This window comes from Macaca fascicularis, chromosome 2, assembly GCF_037993035.2.
Source record: "Macaca fascicularis isolate 582-1 chromosome 2, T2T-MFA8v1.1".
NCBI lineage: Eukaryota > Metazoa > Chordata > Mammalia > Primates > Cercopithecidae > Macaca > Macaca fascicularis.
Window position 1 is genome coordinate 95621063 of NC_088376.1, and position 13331 is coordinate 95634393.

The following is a 13331-nucleotide window of genomic DNA, read 5'->3' on the forward strand; positions in this document are numbered from 1 at the left end:
ACCTGTCTTTAAAAAAAAAAAATTAGTCTGGGGGTGGTGGCTCATGCCTGTAATCCCAGCACTTTGGGAGGCTGAGGAGGGTGGATCACCTGAGGTCAGGAGTTTGAGAGCAGCCTGGCCAACATGGTGAAACCCTCTCTCTACTAAAAATACAAAAATGAGCTGGGCGTGGTGGTGCATGCCTATAATCCCAGCTACTTGGGAGGCTGATGCAGGAGAATCACTTGAATCAGGGAGGCAGAGACTGCAGTGAGCCGAGATCATGCCACTGCACTCCAGCCTGGGCAACAGAGGGAGACTCTCTCAAAAAAAAAAAAAAGAAAAAAACCACAAAAAACAAAACACCATTTACATGTATTATGTGTAGATAAAAACATTAAATACATAAAAATTTGATAACATGTAGGTAAAGTATTAAAAAATCAGCTCCAGTAGTAAATCTTTATACAGTGAGGAGGGATTGAAGGGGAACAGAAGATCCCCGAAGACCAGTTGGGAGGCTATTTATAGTCCTGGGCAGAGAGATGACAGGGTCTTGGGTAGAGGGTGGTAGAGTTAGAACGAAAGAGAATGTTGGCCTCAAGAGATATTTAGATGGAAAACTGGACTTGGATTGTCACTAGTGTGACTGGGATAAGTCTCAAGCCTTCCCTGCCTCAATCTCTTCATCTGTAAAATGGGCTAGCAATAACTACTGTTATTTGTATACGCAGCACTTAGCACATGGGTTGGGACAAAGATGGCACACACAAAAATCATTGTTACTATTGTAATTAATAGGGAAGCTCATACATACCGGCAGAATGAATATTCTGTCAAACTTGGGGTTGAAATTCGCCACCTTCTGGGGCAGAAAAGTGATGGACAACCACGCCTTTGCGAGAATCGACGCCCACACTGCCCAGGAAGTGGCCTCGCGGGCCGGGGTCGCAGCCTGGACCAGCCCCGCCCCGCCCCGCCCTCATCCCTGCGAGCTCCGCCCCGAGGCCGCGCGCGCGCGCCGCCGCCACCACCGCCGCCGCGCGCGCCCCGACGCGCCCGGCTGCTGACGTGCGGGGCGGAACGGGTCGGGCGGGTTCCACCGATCTGGGTGCTTCCGCGGGCTGCGGGGGTCGCTGGGGTTTCGTGGCTGGGCAGCTCCGCGGGGCTTCGCCCGCTCCCTCACCTCGCTCTACCCTCTCGCGGCGCCCGGCGGGGCCGCGCTGCAGCTGGAGACCCGGAGAAAGGGTGAGTGTTGGCGGGCGCAGGAAGGGACCGCGCGGGCGCGCGCCCTGCTGTCTGGGGCATTGTTTGGGCGGGGGCGGCGCGGGCACGTGCGCGCCCCTCCCCCATCGGCCGGCTGCGCCGCGGCGGGACCCGGTGAGGCCCCGGGCCGGAGGGGAGGGCAGGGAGGATCCCAGGTGCGGGCCGAGGAGCCGCAGAAGCGGGAGCCTGGAATCGGAACGTGAGTTGGGGGCTTCCTCTTCAGCGGGGCGCTCCGCTGAGGGGATGCGGGTCCCCGAGCCTCAGCGGCCGGAGGTTTCGGGATGTTAAGCTCTTGGCCTTGGAGGCAAGATTTGGCCCCAGGACCAGAAAGTCGTGGGTTTACCGAAAGGATCCTGGAATGCCCCTCCAACCTGTCGCCATCCCCACCGGCCCTCCCGGGATGGAGGGGAGGGGTTAGAGAGGCTTTGGGGTTCCAGGGAGGGGGCCGGGGCCAACGCGCCGGAGCTGCGGGCAGTGCGGGGCGGAGTGGAAGCCTCGGAAAGTGAGGACTCCTGCAGGAAAGGCTGGCTTGGAGGGCTGTGGCCAGACTGCAGAAGACAATGAGGTTCTCCCCATCATGAATGTGATTATGTTAAGAAATGGAAAGCAGAGAAAGAGAAATGCCATCAGCGATCTTATAGGCCTGACACATCATTTTTTTAGTTTGATGTTTGCTAGTATTTTCATCTAAGCCTTCAGCAGTTACAGAGTTGACCCACGTTTTCCATTTCTCGCTCACATGTACAAAATGCGCCATAATATCATATAGTATTCAGCAATATCATTTCCCCTTAATGAGTAGAGAGTATTCAGCGTAGAAAAATTTAAAAATACAAGCAAAGCAAGAGAAAAATGCCCGCAGTTTTACGGTCTAGAGATATTACCCTTGGATGTATATTCCTGTTTGTGTATACTCTTTAAAAGATAGGGCAGATGATGCTCTGATTAGGAGTTTAGTTTTTCCGGGAAACCTTTGAAGGTTTTGAGAAGGCGAGTAGCATAATCCGACTGCTATGTAGAGGAAGAGGGCTGGGGAGGAACCTACGAGGTCAGTTACTGTGCTCTTTGCAGTAGCTTAGACTAGGCCCATGGCAGGGAGATGGGGAAGTGTAAACAGATTTTTAAGTGTTTTGAAGGTAGAATGAACAAGACTTGGAAATGAATTGGTGAGGGAATGGTGGGAGTCTTTGCTTTTTTGATTTTTGTTTTGAGCACCTGAGTGAATGGTGGTGCCGTTTACTGAGATGAAGAATGGAAGAGAGAAATTTGAGGTGGGAAAAATATCGAAATCTATTTTGGATGTATTAAATTTTAGATGCTTATTAGTTATGAAGTCGGTGTGTTGAGGCAGTTGGATGTAGAGGGCTGGAACTCAAGGAAGAGAGAGGCTAGAGCTAGAGATAAAAATCGGAGTGGCTGGGCGCAGTGCTCACACATGTAATCCCAGCACTTTGGGAGGCCGAGGCAGGTCGCTTGAGCCCAGAAGTTCTAGACCAGCCTTGGCTACAAGGCAGGACACCGTCTCTTAAAAAAAAAAAAAAAAAAATTGGAGTGATCAGTACATAGATGACATTCAAAGGTATGGTGCTGTGTGAGATCACTGAGGGGAAGCGTGAAGAAGTGAAAGGGGCTCAGACACTCAAATACCTCTAGGTCTGGCAGAGGAAGAAGGTTGAGGAAAGGACACAGGAAACAGCAAGTGAGGTAGGAGAAAAAGCTGGTATCATGGCAGCCAAAAGAGATATTTCTGGAAGATGTTGAATTGGTCCTTTTATCAGGGCTTCTGAGATGTTCATTAAAGTTGTCAATTGGATTTGGCAACACGGAGGTCATTGGTTTTGGTCATTGGTCTTCCTGTCCATAGTTCTGGAAGTGGAAGGTGGGAACCAGACTAGAATAGTTTAATGGAATGTGAGGAAATGAAACTAATGAGTGCAAATTAGAAAAAAAGTGCCCCTATTTCCATCTGCGCCAAAACTAAACTGGATCGATGAAAAATGATGTCTTGTGTTTTTTTCATTTATTGATTACTAGTATGTTTGAACATTTTTTTCACATTTATTGGCTATTTGCGAATTTCTTTTCTTGTTCTCTGGCATCTTTTGTTATTTCCTAATTGATTGTCAAAGGTTCTTTAGATATTAAAAATAGGTAGCTTGACATACAGCATTCAGAGCTCTCCCCACATGTTTTTCAGTTTCCAATGCTTCATGTTCATTCAGCGGATGCATGATAGTTTGCGGTGGGTTATTTTTTATTATAAAATCCATAGGAAGAGGAGAACTAACATTACGTTGTAGATCTCTGAGTGCAGCCCACGTATGATGTACATTGCTCCGTATTTCCTTAGGATAGATTCTCAGAAATAGTTGGTCCTGTCCTCTTCTCATCAACCATGGATTTTTACTTGAATGTTCGTTGCCACGTTCTTGGATTGTTCCACATCTCCCTGCCTTTGGTCCTGCTCTGCTTTCAGTCTGTTTTCTATCATGATAGAAAGTAGATGGTGGGAGTTGATGCAGTTTTCTCACAGAAAACAAGACTTATGAAGCAGATTTTTTCTTTTTCTTCTTTTTCTTTGTTTTTTTTTTTTTTTTTTTTTTGGAGACAGAATCTCAGTCTGTTGCCCAGGCCGGTGATCCCAGCTACTTGGGAGGCTGAGGCAGGGGAATTGCTTGAACCCAGGAGGTGGAGGTTGCAGCGAGTGGAGATCGCGCCACTGCACTCCAGCCTTGACGACAGGGGGAGACTTCGTCTCAAAAAAAAAAAAAAAGGCGGATACAAAAAGCCACATGCTGTATGATTCTATTTATACGAAATGTCCAGAAACAGGCAAGTTTATCGACACAAAAAGTAGTTGCCAGAGGTTGAAGGGAGAGGAGAATTGAGAGTGACACTTAAGAGGTAAGCGGTTGCTTTTTGGAGTGATGAAAACATTATGGAAGTAGATAGTGGTGATTGTTGTGCAACTTTGTGAATATATTGAAATCCACTGAATTGCACACTTTTAAGTGGTGTGTGTGTGTGTCTATATATATATATATTATTTTTTTTTTTTTTTGAAATGGAGTCTTGCTCTGTCGCCCAGGCTGGAGTGCGGTGACACTATCTCGACTCACTGCAAGCTCCGCCTCCTGGGTTCACGGCTTTTTCTGCCTCAGCCTCCTGAGTAGCTGGGACTACAGGCACCCACCACCATGCCTGGCTCTTTTTTTTTTTTGTATTTTTATTAGCGATGGGGTTTCACCATGTTAGCCAGGATGATCTCGATCTTCTGACCTCGTGATCTGTCTGCCTTGGCCTCCCAAAGTGCTGGGATTACAGGCTTGAGCCACCGGGCCCGGCTGGTCAATATATATGTTTTTTGAGACAGGATCTGTCTCTGTTGCCCAGGCTGGAGTGCAGTGATGCAACCATAGGTCATTGCAGCCTTGAACTCCTGGGCTCAAGTGATCCTCCCACCTCAGCCTACCAAGTAGCTGGGACTACAGGTACACACCACCATGCCCAGCTAATTTTTTTCTTTTTATTTTTCAGTAGAGACAAGGTCTCCCTATGTTGTCCAGGCCGGTCTTAAACTCCTGGGTTCAAGCAGTCCTGCTTTGGCCTTCCAAAGTGCTGGGATTACAGACACATGAGCCACCACGCCTGGCCTAAAACAGTACGTTTTTTTTTTTTTTTTTTTTTTGAGACGGAGTCTGGCTCTGTCGCCCGGGCTAGAGTGCAGTGGCTGGATCTCAGCTCACTGCAAGCTCCGCCCCCCGGGTTTACGCCATTCTCCTGCCTCAGCCTCCCGAGTAGCTAGGACTACAGGCGCCCGCCGCCTCGCCCGGCTAGTTTTTTGTATTTTTTAGTAGAGATGGAGTTTCACCGTGTTCGCCAGGATGGTCTCGATCTCCTGACCTCGTGATCCGCCCGTCTCGGCCTCCCAAAGTGCTGGGATTACAGGCTTGAGCCACCGCGCCCGGCCAAAACAGTACGTTTTAAGTTATGTGAATTATATTTCAATTAAAAAAGTGTATCCACACTCTCAAATTAAAACTTGAAAACAAAATACATAACAATCGCCATTAAAAGCACTGTGGGTAAAGTTGAAGTGCCTCCCCACTGCATTCTCCTCACCCTCAGCTTTCCTTACAGCCACTTAACAGGTTCCCCCACAGGTCACTCCTCAGACAAGCAGGATAAACAGCCCTTGCCTAGAACTAGTTCTACCTCTCCATGGCTGCAGTCATCAAAGTTCACATGCCTGAACATCTTACAATTACTTTCCAGTGGGCTCATATTTCACCTCTACCTTCTCCGCTTACTGAAATGCTCTTCATCCTTCAAGAATCAAATTCCAACTCATCCATGAAGTAAACTCCAGCCTTTGAAAGCTTTTTTCCCCCCCTAACTACCGCAGGACAGACGATATGGAAACAGTCTGCTTCAGGCCAGGCGCGGTGGCTCATACCTGTAGTCCCAGCATTTTGGGAGGCCGAGGCGGGCGGATCATCTGAGGTCGAGAGTTCGCGACCAGCCTGGTCAACGTGGTGAAACCCCATCTCTACTAAAAATACAAAAATTAGCTGGGTGTGGTGGTGTGTGCCTGTAATCCCAGCTACTTGGGAGTCTGAGGCTGGAGAATCACTTGAACACGGGAGGCAGAGGTTGCAGTGAGCCAAGATTGTGCCATTGCACTCCAGCCTGGGCAACAGTGAGACTCTGTCTCAAAAAATTTTTTAAAAAAAGAATTTACCTTAAAAATCTCAAAACCCTTAAACATCCCACATGCCTCATTCTTCCAGAAAAAGTATGTTGAACCGGTGGGGTAAAGGAATGGTAGAAGTGGCTGGGTGTGGTGGCTTAGGCCTGTAATCCCAGCACTTTGGGAGGCTGAGGTGGGTGGATCACCAGAGGTCAGGAGTTTGAGACCAGCCTGACCAATATGGTGAAACCCCGTCTCTGCTAAAAATACAAAACAATTAGCCAGGCGTGGTGGTGTGCGCCTGTAGTCCTAGTTACTCGGGAGACTGAGACAGGAAAATTTCTTGCACCCGGGAGGCAGAGGTTGCAGTGAGCCGAGATTGCGCCACTGCACTCCAGCCTGGGTGACAGAGCAAGACTGTCTCAAAAAAAAAAAAAAAAAAGGAATGATAAAAGTTACCTAAAGTCAGCTGTCCAGGTGCATTAATGGATAGAAGCAGTGGCATGGATAATTTAGAAGAGCTGTTTTATCCTACACTCTTCTGTGTGCTAGTTTGCAAGGTTGTAGACAGAGTGCTGGCCAGAATGGATTCTGGGGGCTGACCATATTAGCAAATTGTGTAGTCTTAAAGCCGTTTTATTTATAGGAAAGTTGATGTTTTTGACCTGGAAATATGTAAGACTGAAATAATGAGACAGTGTTTTTGAGCTCAGCTGTCTTTTGCTCAGCTCTTTACATGTCATATTAGAAATGTCCCACATCATATCAGTCCTTCTCACCATTCAGGTCCAGTATAAAATTGTGATTATTTTTACATAAAGACCTGTTTTTGTTTTGGATACCAGATGAGTTAAAGAAAAAGTGATATGTTAGCCAACAAATGGGAACATATTCAAAAGGTTTTGTGTGTCAGACCTGACTTAGAATAATTAGCATAGCAATTTTTTTTTTTTTTTTTTTTTTTTTTGAGACGGAGTCTCGCGCTGTCGCCCAGGCTGGAGTGCAGTGGCCGGATCTCAGCTCACTGCAAGCTCCGCCTCCCGGGTTTACGCCATTCTCCTGCCTCAGCCTCCCGAGTAGCTGGGACTACAGGCGCTGCCACCTCGCCCAGCTATTTTTTGTATTTCTTAGTAGAGACGGGGTTTCACCATGTTAGCCAGGATGGTCTCGATCTCCTGACCTCGTGATCCGCCCATCTCGGCCTCCCAAAGTGCTGGGATTACAGGCTTGAGCCACCGCGCCCGGCCTTTTTTTTTTTTTTTTTTTTTTTTTTTTGTCAGTACTAACTCTGGCGAGAATCAGAACAGAATCTTCTCTCTCCTAGAGTTCCCTTGGTCTGAGTCTTTCCTTTAACATAGGTTGGTGCAAATGTAGTTGTGGTTTTTACTTTTGCACCAACCTAATAGATAACTTCTTATTGCTTCTGTTATAAAATGAGCGTAATTTGGGAAAGACGGTCAGGTGTATTTTATTTTTTCAGTTCTTTATATCAATGGGAGGTGACAGTGTTATGAGTAGTGTTTAAATAAGTGGAGAAATTTAAATTGACATTGAAATACACATTTTGGTTCTTTTTATAGGGCTTCTGCATGCCTAATGATTTTCTCAGTATAATATTAAAATGAATATGTATTCTTAGAGTGTACATTGAACAGTCTTTGGGAAGCATGGATGGTGTTGGGGTGAAGCTGCTGCCATATTTAGTTTTCAAAATAGAATTCATGAAGTGGATCATATGTATTTGGATTATTGAAAGTCAGTTTCATTAAAATATACCTAAAGGGGCCAGGCGTGGTGGCTCATGCTTATAATCCCAGCACTTTGGGAGGCTGAAGCAGGCGGATCACCTGAGGTCAGGAGTTCAAGACCAGCCTGGCCAACATGGCGAAACCCTGTCTCTAGTAAAAAAAAAAAAAAAAAAAATTAGCCAGGTGTGGTGGCAGGTGCCTGTAGTCCCAGCTACTCAGGAGACTGAGGCAGGAGAATCACTTGAACCTGGGAGGCAGAGGTTGCAGTGAGCCAATACTGTGTCACTGCAATCCAGCCTGGGCAACAGAGTGAGACTCCATCTAAAAAAAAAAAAAAAAGCTTTCTAAAGCTCCAACAGTCGGCTTGTGTAGTACAAATCACCTTCATTCGGGATCTTTGGTTTTAGGATTTAGCCTTTGTTAATTCTGCTTGTTTCTTTTTCTGTTGCTGGCAATAAAACTTTCTGGTTATGATGCATTATGCTTTGAATACCCTGCTGGATTGGATTTGTGTGTGTATTTGCAGTGAAAGCTGGTCTGCCATTTTCCTCTGATGGTGACTTTTGACCACATTTCCATAGGTTTGGAGATACTGTGTTCTCAACATTGTTAGTTTTTAAATAGTTTGTTATTTTACTTTTAATTTCTTCTTTGAGTCATGAGTTATTAGAAGAGTGTCTTATTTTCCATATAATGGTGAGTTAATATAAATTTTTATTAAGATCAGAATGTGGCTGTAATATTTCTACATTTTGCAGTAATTGAGACTTTCTTCATATCTTATTATATGCTTTACATTTTATGAACTTTTTTTTTGAGATAGAGTCTCACTCTGTTGCCCAGGCTGGAGTGCAGTGGCGTGATCTTGGCTCACTGCAGCCTCCACCTCCTGGGTTCAAGCAGTTCTCCTGCCTCAGCCTCGCAAGTAGCTGGGATTATAGGTATCCACCACCATGCCCAGCTAATTTTTGTATTTTTAGTAGAGAGGGGGTTTTACCACATTGGCCAGGCTGGTTTCAAACTGCCTCCCTCGGACTCAAGTGATCCACCTGCCTCGGACTCCCAAAATGCTGGGATTACAGGCATGAGCCACTGCATCTGACCTTAATGAACTTTCATAGATATTTTTAAAAGATTTTTTTCTGTTGGGTTCAGAGTTGTGTGTATTTGTTAAATCTGGCTTGTTAACTACCAGATATATATCTGTATCATCTTTTTTGTTTGTAGTATGTGTTTGTTTTTTTTGAGACAGGGTCTGGCTCTGTCACCCAGGCTGGAGGTGCAATGGCGTGATCTCAGCTTACTGCAGGCTCCATCTCCTGGGCTCAAGCAATCCTCCTACCTCAGCTGCCCAAGTAGCTGGGAGTACAGGCGCTTGCCACTACTCCTAACTAATTTTTGTATTGTTTGTAGAGACGGGGTTTCGCCGTGTTGCCCAGGCTGTTCTTGAACTCTTGAGCTCAAGTGAGTCACCTGCCTCAACTTCCCAAAGTGCTGGGTTTACAAGCGTGAGCCATCATGCCCGGCCTATCATCTATTTTTATATGTTGTCTTAATCTTTTAAATTTTATATAGAGATGTGTGATTTCTTAAACTTTCCTTTTTCTGTTTGTGTGTATGTATGTATTTTGATACTATATTGTTGGATGTATAGTTTAAGATGTATTTTTGTGATTGTGCCTTTAAATAATATCATCTTTATCATGTTTTTTTGCCTTGAATTGTTATTAATATTGCCTTGCCTACTGTCTTTTTGTTTGCATGTGTCTGTGTTTAATAACTTTGTACATTCTTTTAAACATTTAGCCAAAGGGCCTTTGAAGATGTAGCGATATCAACACATAGATTAATGATGAAAACTAATATAAGGTAGTAGTTATGTTCCCTGTGGGCATTTATATTTTGGCAGATATTTTAGTTAATCCTTCATTTATGGCCGGGCATGGTGGCTCACGCCTGTAATCCCAGCACTTTGGGAGGCTGGGGCGGGCGGATCACGAGGTCAGGAGATCAAGCCCATGCTGGCTAACACAGTGAAACCCCATCTCTACTAAAAATATGAAAAAATTAGCCAGGCATGGTGGCGAGTGCCTGTAGTCCCAACTACTCGGGAAGCTGAGGCAGGAGAATCGCTTGAACCTGGGAGGCGGAGGTTGCCATGAGCCGAGATCACGACATTGCGCTCCAGCCTGGGCAACAAGAGCGAAACTCCGTCTCAAAAAAAAAATAAAAAATTAAAAAGGTTAGATGGAGCATCAGTAATCCAAAAATCTGAATCTTAAATCTCCAAAATCTGAAACTTCTTAAGCACCAACATGATGCCACAATGGAAAATTTCACACCTGACCTTGTGACTGGTCACAGTTAAAACATACTCAAAACTTTGTGTTATGTTTTGAATTATGTAAAATGTTGTATAAAATTACCTTCAGGCTCTGTGTATCCACCTGTGTATCCACCTCTGTGTATTTATGAAGCATAAATGAATTTCATGTTCAGATTTGGGTTCCTTCCCAAAGATATCTTATTATGTATATGCAAATATTCCAAAATCCAAAACAGTATGAAATCTGAAACAGTTCTGGTCCCAGGCATTTGGGTAAGGAATACCCAACCTGAATAAAATATTTCTATCACTCCAGAAAAAGCCTTCATTCCTCTTTCCAGTCAGTCCCCAACACCACACCCCCAACTATGGTTCTCATTTCTTTCACTATAGTTTAATTTGTCTGTTTTAGAACTTAAGTGGGATAATTTAGCTTGTACTCTTGTGTTTGCCTTCTTTGGCTTGCCATAATGATTTTGAGGTTCATTTCTGTTGTTGCCTGCATCAAGAGTTCATTGAGTATACCATGATTTGTTTGTCCATTCTTCTGGTTTGGATTTTTGAGACATTTTTGAAATGTCTCATTGGCTAATGGAAAATGGATTGTAGAGTCTTATTCAGATGTTAATAAAGGAACACTGGTTGTCTTGTTTACAAAGGAGAATATATTTTAAGACTGTAGAAAGGACAGGGCCGGGAACTATAAAATCATTATCAGCATCTTAGGAATGCCCGTCTGTATGGAAGCAGATGGAAAATGATCGTACGATTCCCCTTCCCCACTTTTTTTTTTTTTTTTTTTTGGAGACGAAATCTCACTTTGTTACCCAGGTCGGAGTGCAGTGGTACAATTTCGGATTACTGCAGCCTCTGCCTCCTGGGTTCAAGCAGTTCTCCTGCCCTGAGTGACTGGGATTGCAGGCACATGCCACCATGCCCAGCTAATTTTTTTATGTTTTTAGTAGAGACAGGGTTTCACCATGTTGGTCAGGCTGGTTTTGAACTCCTGACCTCGTGATCCGCCCATCTCAGCCTCCAAAAGTGCTGAGATTACAGGCGTGAGCCACCGCGCCCAGCCTCCCCTCCCCACCTTTAAACCAGATGGGAAAAGTCTTGAGTGAGAGCCCAAAGTTCAGTGGTTCTGATATTCAAATGATGTGAGGCACATAGAATTATTGGAAAGTTACCTCATATAATATACAGCAAATCTTTCAAGTGTCTAATTTATCGTATTTTACTCCTTTCTCAAGAATTGGCTGCTTTTTTTTTTTTTTTTTTTTTTTTTAATGAGATGGAGTCTTGCTTTGTCACCAGGCTGGAGTGCAGTGGCATGATCTCGGCTCACTGCAACCTCTGCCTCCTGGGTTCAAGCAATTCTCCTGACTCAGCCTCCCGAGTAGCTGGGACTACAGGCACATGCCACCATGTCCAGCAAATCTTTGTATTTTTAGTAGAGACAGGATTTCACCATGTTGTTGGCCACATCTTAAATGATGTGTTTGCAAAACAGAAGGGTAGAGTTCTAGAACTGGCTTCTAGGGTTCTACATCTTCCCTGACTCGAGAGCTAAGACCTCGAGTTTCCAGTCACTACCTTAACATCATCTTTATGGTTTTTATCATACAATTTTCTTTTCAAAATTATTTTTCTCTTGGGGTTTTTTAAAAAGTATAAAACATTAAATATTTTGTGTGGGGCCAGGGGTGGTGGCTTACAAATCTCAGCACTTTGGAAGGCCAAGGCCAGAGGATCTCTTGAGGCTAGGAGTTCAAGACCACCCTGGGCAACATAGTGAGACCCCCATCTCTTCAAAAAAAGATTAGTAAGTATGGGCACACACCTGTAGTCCCAGCTACTTGAGAGGCTGAGACAGGAAAATCACTTGAGCCCAGGAGTCCTAGGTTGCATTGAGCTATGCTTGTGCCACTGTACTCCAGTCTGGATGGCAGAGTGAGACTCTGTCTCTAAAAAAATTTTTTTTGGCTGGGTGTGGTGGCTCACACCTGTAATCCCAGCACATTGGGAAGCCGAGGCGAGTGGATCACAAGGTCAGAGGTTCGAGACCAACCTGGCTAACATAGTGAAACCTCGTCTCTTCTAAAAATAAAAAAAAATTAGCCGAGAGTGGTGACACACACCAGTAGTCCTAGCTACTCAGACACCTGAGGCAGGAGAATAGCTTGAAGTAAAGTTTAGGCCAGGCACAGTGGCTCATGCGCCTATAATCCCAGCACTTTGGGAGGCCGAGGCAGGCAGATCACCTGAGGTCAGGAGTTCGAGACCAGCCTGACCAACATGGAGATACCCCGTCTCTACTAAAAATACAAAAAATTAGCTGGGCGTGGTGGCATGCACCTGTCATCCCAGCTACTCGGGAGGCTGAGGCAGGAGAATCACTTGAACCCAGGTGGGTGGAGGTTGCAGTGAGCCAAGATCGTGCCATTGCACTCCAGACTGGGCGACAGAAGTGAGGCTCTGTCTCAAAAAGAAAAAAAAAAAGTTTGGTTTTCTTTTTGGTTTCTAACCTTTGTCAAAAACTCAGACTTGGTTATGTTATTTGAATGGATAAGATATGTTTTAATTGATAGCATTTACTTCTATAAAGCTTTGTTTTCTTGTGCTCTTTATGGAAACAATCATTTATGTTCTATATTTAAATTGACAGCATTTACTCTTTTTATGAGACAAAGCCTCTGCCTCCCAGGCTGGTGTACAGTGGCGTGATCTCGGCTCACTGCAACCTCTGCCTCCTTGCAGGTTCAGGTGATTCTTGTGCCTCAGCCTCCAGAGTAGCTGGGGCTATAGGCATGCACTACCACAGCCGGCTAATTTTTGTGTTTTTAGTAGAGACGGGATTTCACCATGTTGGCCAGGTGGGTTTCAAACTCCTAACCTCAAGTGATCCACCCGTTTCCTCCCAAAGTGCTGAGATTGCAGGCCTGAGCATCAGCATCTTGCCCACATTTACTTTTTGTAATGAGGCTTTGATGAGATAAAAAGTTTAAATTGGAGAAGTGGATGACGGTAGTCTTATTTTAGTCCCAGCATTACATTTATTTCCTTGTTCAGTTTTTGTCTCAGAGTATAGAGAAAATTCTTTCTCACAGTCAAATTGTATATGGTAACAGATTTTTTTCCAAACAGTTCATAGTACCATCTCAGTATTTTCAGTTTCAGCTGATTCAGAACCTAAAGAGGATTAGCTGGACATTTTGTTTCAAAGTTGAATTGACCATATCTAACAACTGCTCATGTTTCCTTTTCATAAAATCTGCAAGTCAGACGAGAAGAGTCCAGAAGGCAATATTATCATTGGTCATTT

The 13331-nt window shown here is 44.7% G+C and overlaps 1 protein-coding gene across 12 annotated transcripts in view; it reads left to right on the forward strand.

The window, feature by feature from the left end:
• The first annotated feature begins 1017 nt into the window (after positions 1 to 1017).
• Positions 1018 to 13331, forward strand: part of YEATS2 (YEATS domain containing 2) — a 108689-nt gene continuing 96375 nt past the window's right edge. For 6 of the 12 annotated variants that reach the window (XR_012430900.1, XM_045386537.3, XM_045386539.3 and 3 more), the window contains exon 1: positions 1018 to 1227. The gene's annotated coding sequence lies outside the window, so the exon portion shown is untranslated. Of the gene's footprint in view, positions 1445 to 3856; positions 4150 to 13331 lie in introns of all 12 variants that reach the window. The other 6 variants (XM_065540264.2, XM_074031489.1, XM_074031488.1 and 3 more) reach the window with 4 other exon arrangements.